A 6,827-nucleotide genomic window follows, 5' to 3' on the forward strand; every position below is an offset into this window, starting at 1 on the left:
GAGTAATAGAACAGATCATGGATGAATTCCGCCCCACTTAAATGCAGGCGCCGCTGTTATGTTCGTTGTAACACCTGTTCTGCACCTACTACCACGAGTGAAGTGTCTGTCAAATGTCTTATGAACGGGAACTCGAGAGCTTTTACTAAGCTGCCATTTCTTCCCGAGCCTTTTGTTGATACTGTGCGTTTATTATCTGCGGTGGATAAAGGAGTCCCGTTAAAGCCAGGGGGTAGCGTGAACTGCACACATTCACTCCTCAGTGCCTGTGGAATTGTCAGCGCTCCCTATTATGAGCCGAACACGGCAGATTAAGACACTTTATGCAAGAAGATGCAAGGACGGGGGAGAAACAATGAGCGTTAAGCCGCAGCAAATGAGGCGTTTGGTGCCAAGCGGAAATGTTGGATCATTCAAACTCTCTGAAATAGCACGGGCTGTCTGCGCGCGCGCCGCGTGGATCTAGCGCCTCTTGTACCGTGGCGCAACGCGAGCGGCGACACAACGGGTCATCCATCGCCCTCCGCGCGTCACAGAAGGGGAAAATCAGCTGCAGCGGAGTAATTAACAAGGCGCATTTGAACGTGCGCGCGTGGGCTGAACTCGAGCGTGTGCACTACATCCAGCAGCCGACAGTAGAGTTTAACACACATGTAGGAAGTCAAGTGGAAGCTGTCTCCTCTGTTTGGCATGAAGCCCCATTAATGTTGCATGTTGGACTCATGTCTGCGAATTAACATTTCAGCGCAGCGTGTAAATTGTGGATGACGTGGGGGAGGAGGGGGGGGAGATTTCAGCTCTGCTGGCAGCCTCATGTTTCCGTTCAGGCTCCACGCGTTTGGTCTCCAGAAGAAGACGCGCACGCAGCAAAGCAGACGGAGCGAGGGGAGGGGGAGCGGGGGGGGGTTCAGAATAGAAGGTGGCGCCCAAGACAGCGGAGACCAAAGGGGAACAAACACGATTTCACCGCACGTCCTCTCTGTGCGCAGTCCACCAGACTGTCCCCGCTCCGCTCCCACGCAGGTTCCCACGCGCCGAGGGGGGCGTTTCTTCGGCCGCACGAGTTTGGGCCAAGCCGTTTCCGCCTATTTCAGTGTTGGATTCGTCTGCAGCTTCTGTGCCGCCCCTCTCGCCGACGCCGCCTTGAATGCGAAGACGCGATCCAGTGTTTCGATTTCACCCCGTGATTTCACGCCGCGCGCGTTGGAGGCGCGCGCTCTGCGGTGCGCTTCTAGGATCATTTCTTAGTCCAGTGATCCAACCCTGACCCGCGTTGGCGGCACGTTTGTATGGGGCTCACGCACGGCCGCAGAAACGCGGCCCTGGCCATACTTGACTTCACAGAGCATAGCAAATAGCGGCCCGAGATGTTTTTTCTCTTGGTCGAGTGAAATCAAGCGGACACGCGGGAAGGGCAACTACGTTTGACCGATCATGGAGGAGTGTTGGCAGAACTGATCTAAGAAACTGTAATGGCTGTTTGTATTCACGTGAGAGACAGAGACAGACAATGCAAGAATATACAGTGAGATGATATGATCCCTTCTATTATTATTATGTATTTTGTACATTCAGACCTGTAGAATTAGTTAATTTCTAATGCTTAGAGTAATTGATGCCACGTGTATCTTTGTGATGGCAACAGGGTCTGTAGATGCTCTGGGTGAAACAGCGCCCCCATTGGCCGCAGGCGTATGTTGGGATTGCACCCAATAACCTGCAGCACAGTCAGGGAAGAGCCTCCACCTTTACACTGCACTAGGTAAGATCACTGCCATACGTTGTCTTTCATCAGGTTCCACTGGACGCTCGATCCCAATAATGAGGCAAAGCTTTACTTTTTTACATTCATATGAAAAGGTGTTTTTGCCTGGTTTATGATGAGGAGAGCTTCCTTTTACCATCTGAAGCAGTCCATCAGCTGTGGGCCAATCCCACACCCAAACCCTCAACTCATTGAACAGCCTCAACCGCACAGTAACAGCGGGAGCTGTCTTAAAACGGGAACAAATTCCCCCAGTTTCTATCTAAAACCCAAAGCTCGAACCCGATTAACGGCCAATTATCCACTCGGAGAGAACAAGCAGGAGTTCTGCTGGGCAAAAACTGACATTTACCGCTGTGTTTCAGGACAAAGGAATCGTCATCCTCGCTAGCGGTTTCCTCCCCGTCTTCCACCTCAGACGTCATCGGTTTAACTGAGCTCCGTCCACTTTAACGCAGGCCGTAAAAAAGGTAATGTGTTGTAAAATGGACAATTACTCGGGAAAACTCTGTCAGACGGCTCCTGGCCGCGCCGCGGCCCCCCTCTTGGCGGGAAACTCCAGCCATCGATGGTGGAACCTGTAAAGGCTTTTCTAGTCCTTGCGCTACTGACCAGCACCTGGTTACGAAGTATGACATTTACTTTAGTTTGGCTCCTTTTCATTAAAGTGGCCCTTTAGCTACTTGACCTTTCTCTGAAATCCAACACTAATTGTGAGTGTGCAGTCCCCCCCCACACACACACACCCAGCGGAGCCCCGGGTTCCAACATAGCAGCCGGCCCCCTGCCGATTCCTCATCTCAACGCTGAAATCGAAATTAGGCACTAAACCCCGTTCCAGGCTTCCGACCTGCTTTTTAAAAACGAACCCACCCGCCCCGCCGCGCCGCGTCGTGTGGTGTCGCTGATGCCGCGTGCACGCTCACGCGCTTTGAACGCGCCCGTTCGCTTGATGGACGGGGAGCAAACAGCGCGAGGAGAGAGAGCCCCATTTGAACGCGCATTTGACGGCAGCTCCCGGGACGTGCAGCGCGCAGGGTACCTGTTGCCATGGCAGCAGAGGCACGCCGGCAGCGCGGCGCTAGAAGGCTGCGGAAGCGCCGGAGCGTTTGTTGTTGTGCACCGGACACAGGCCCGCGCTGCTGTACGGGGGACGCGCTACGAGGAGGAGAGCAGCGCACGAAAAGCCAATAAGCTGCAGGAAATGAGGAGCAGATTGACGGTAATAAGTAACAGAAGCGCGCGGCGACCTTTGCGGGAGCCGGGAGGCAGCATCTGCCGCGCTGCCGCTAATTGAAACACTTGAACGGTGTCAACCGAAGGTGAATATTTTGGGACCCGTTGCTGTACGTCTGACAGTCTGAGAGGCTCGCTTGCTTCCAGCATGCCTTGCTCGTGGCTTCCGGCAGAGTAAGAGGTCAAACCTGCTATTTTCTGCAGCCGTTCTCGCGCCCGCGTCCTCGTCTGCACGGTTGCTCCTCCTGCAGAGCTCTCTCTACAGCTGCCGTGAGGCTGAACCACACGCATGTTCCTCTTTCATGTTCCCCGTTGCAGCCTGTATCGAACGCACAACAAGTGCGCTCAGGAATTGTTTGGCCATAATACACTGATGTGAAGTCTGAGAATCAGACATAGTGTTTTTGGTCTGTTGAAGCAAGGATCAATTTCAAGAGGCGTCTAAGTTGTGGAATGAATATTGATGCAGAGCGATTGAGCCGTGGGATCAATGCCCCGGAGCCGCAGAGATCACTGGTCGTGTGTTTAGGATCAGTGTTGGTGGATCCCCAGGACACGATAGTTATGACAGGACGTTAACGTTAGGGTGATGTAGTCAACAAGAACAAGTCCCACCTGACCATCACTTGCCTCCATCTCTCTCTGAGAAGGTCCAGAAAAGGCCTCAAACGGAGCCTCAAACGGAGCCTCGCCGCGACGTCCCTGACTCCACGCTCGCTCTGCCAGAGGCGTCTCACTGAGCACCAGCTTCATCTGCAGCCGCAATAAACCACACGCGAAAGCTCCTTTTTCACGTGACCGTGCATTTGTTGCTCCCGCCCTCACGTTCCGGACCGAGATGAGCTGGCAGCGGATTATTAGCTTAATCGCACCTTTGTTCGACCACGACTGAGTCGGAAAGTTCTCGGACTCGTTTTTTTTAAGCGCTCCAAGTTTCCTTCAAGTCTCCGCAGTATTCAGAATCCAAGGGCTTTACTGACTGCTTAAGAAATCTGCCTGAGAAATGTCAGCAATTACTCCTGTCAGCCGTCCTCCTATTCCCTTGTTTACCTAGGAGACTATACTGCGCTAATATTGATCTGTGGTGTATAAAAGGTCACCGGATTGAAGATGACAGCAGCCATAGTAACCATGGAGACTCCTGCTCTCTCTCTTCGTACGGCCGCGCACAGTATCTGTCAGCGCGTACAGTAAAACTTTGAGTTTAGAACATTAGAACATTAGTTCTTTTGGGCATATTGACAGATGCAGCTTCATTAAATTCAAAGGCACGCATATAATGTGAAACACTCCCAATATGTAAATAGTGGATTTATTATACTTTAAAAATGCAGGAGGAGAATAATGGGCCCTATTACAAGCTCTACAGTGTATATTCAAGATTAAATATATGGGTTTGTTGCAGAGAATAAAATATATATTGGATGTAAAATATTGCATTGCGCTTAATACACAGCATATGACTTATTTAACGTGCAGTGGCTTCTACTTTTGTACAGTTTTCACCATCCTCCACTTCTTTACTCCGACTCTCCTATTTTTACACATTAGCCTTTCAAAGACTCGAGCGCGGAAAGAAGGGGCACCATTAAGCACCATAAATCCAGCCATTAGTAAAGCAACAAGTCCGTGTATTTTTTTTTCCTTTCCGGCAATTTGCGACGTCTCACACACCCTTTCATGCATAATGTAATGGTTTAAGTCTCGATGATCAGAGCGGAGAAGAAGCGAGCGCGAGGGGGGGTCGGCGAAGAGCTCCTCGTGCCGTGTGCTCCTGCGGCTCATCAGCGAGCAGCCAGTCAGCCATTAAGTGTAATATGTTATTAAATATGTATTTGGAGCTTAGCCGCCGCCGTGCTACATTAGATCGGTTGGTTATTAGAGCGCGTCACGTGGAGTTTGGGGGGCGTGTTGCAGCGTTGCTGCCGACGTGCCGCTTTGCAAGGCACTTCCCCAAAAGCGTCTGTTCCTGAAACCTAGGTGCTGTTCGTTCAGTCCTCCGGCCTTTTGCTATAATTGCTGTGTTGCGCTTGTGACGGCTTCTTTTTTGCATTCGACACAATCAGCGTCTTCCAGCGGCTCATCAGGGTATAAATGTTTAGCTTCGTTTAGCTTCGCACCTGTCGGCTGCTCCGTCCACTTTATATCTGGAGTCTTAATGAAAGTGGTGCTAATGAAATGTTTTACACAACTCACATTCTGGGAATGTGGTTTTAAGATTACCCGATTTTTCTGAAATAATTAAGGCACAATGTTTGTGTGTGCTGTTTTAGCCGCCTTCTTAAAAGGTGGGCTTTGTGTTAGACAAATTTGTTGCGCCGCGCGATAAACCTCACGCAACCTCAGGATGCGTTCAGACTCACAGACGTGCACACACGCAGCGGGGTCCGGGCCACAGCTCATTACCGCCGGTTGAAACGGCGAGGATTATAGAGGTAAACAGCGCAAGAGGAGCCGCGGGAGCTGCTCGTTTTGTTGCTGTTCTGTGTGCGCGCGCACGTATGGACGCCGTGCACGTGCGCTCGTCACGAGCCAGGGGTCAGACAGCGCGAGATCAGCGATTACCAACACGCACGTGCGCGCGCACACACTCGCTCCTCTGTTTGCGCGTGCGCCTCAGTCGGCCTCGCGCGTCACAGCCGGCGGCTGGATATCTATATCCGCGGTGGCACAGAGTGTTGAGCGATAGCCACAGTATACGACGCGGAAAAAGCCTGTTCCAGCTTTATCAATATCTGGCCCCGTGGCTCGCAAAGGCCGCCGCGGCCAACGGGAAAATATGACCGCGGAAGACAGAGAATATTTATCATATCTGGGGAGGGAAGCGAGGCCGGCGCAGCCTGTTTGCTGGAGCCGGGCAGCGTTGTGTTTGTTTATTGTTGGGGTCTGCAGCCAGCTGGCTTCCTGGACGGGGGCAATGGGCAGCATGGGGGGGGGGGGGGGGGGGCACTATTCCTCCTGCTTCTTCTGAATTGTATCTGATAAGTGATTATCAAAGTTAGAGGGTTTAAAGATGGCGGAGAGCAACCCTCACTAGAACTCAGTGAGGTGTCATGTGAAGTGGCCTACTTTGCTCTGACTGGTTCACAGTGATCTAACCTCAGAGAAACCAGGAAGAAGCCAGTGGAGCCCGACTCGGCTTCCTCACGCTCTCCGTGGTCCTGAAACCACAGGCCCCACTGCCCGACCTCTGACCCCTGCATCTGCCGCAGCATCTCGCAACATAACGCTGTAATGCATAACTGTACATCGAAACAGCGACAAGGGCTCGTTGCTTTTCTCTTCTGTGCCGCATAAAGCGCCCACCCGCCCACCTTCCTCCTGATTGGTCCAGCCGCCACCTGGTTCCAGGCGTCAATCACTCCACCACCCTCCTGCTTTGGTGATTAGCCCCTCAACGTCTGCAGCCGTCGAGGCCCCGACAAGCACATCTGGGTAATTATATTACTTCCTGTAGCAGCAGCAAACAGATGTCAAGGTACAGTTTGTGCTGATCCATAAGGCTCGATGACTCATTGTACGTGCTTTATTATTACAGTATATAACTGCTGCCCAGTCTTTCGTTCCAGCCTTTATGGCGCCTTGCTGTCACGGGGAACCGTATGTTGTGCCTCGTGTTTCTAGGGCAGACCCTCCTTGGATGAAGCGGCGCCGCGCTACGTTCAGGGCCCGCGGGGCGCTCTCTCTGCTCCGGCCGGTCGATACAGCTTAGCAAGCAGGGAGCAGGACAGCGGTAATGAAAAGACCTTCAGCACACAGTATTCTTACTGTCCCTCTGTGGCTCCCCGGGGGGTATCGGCCCCAGACATGAGACATCATTTACCCA

The sequence above is a fragment of the Betta splendens genome, chromosome 9 (assembly GCF_900634795.4).
Source record: "Betta splendens chromosome 9, fBetSpl5.4, whole genome shotgun sequence".
Taxonomy (NCBI): domain Eukaryota; kingdom Metazoa; phylum Chordata; class Actinopteri; order Anabantiformes; family Osphronemidae; genus Betta; species Betta splendens.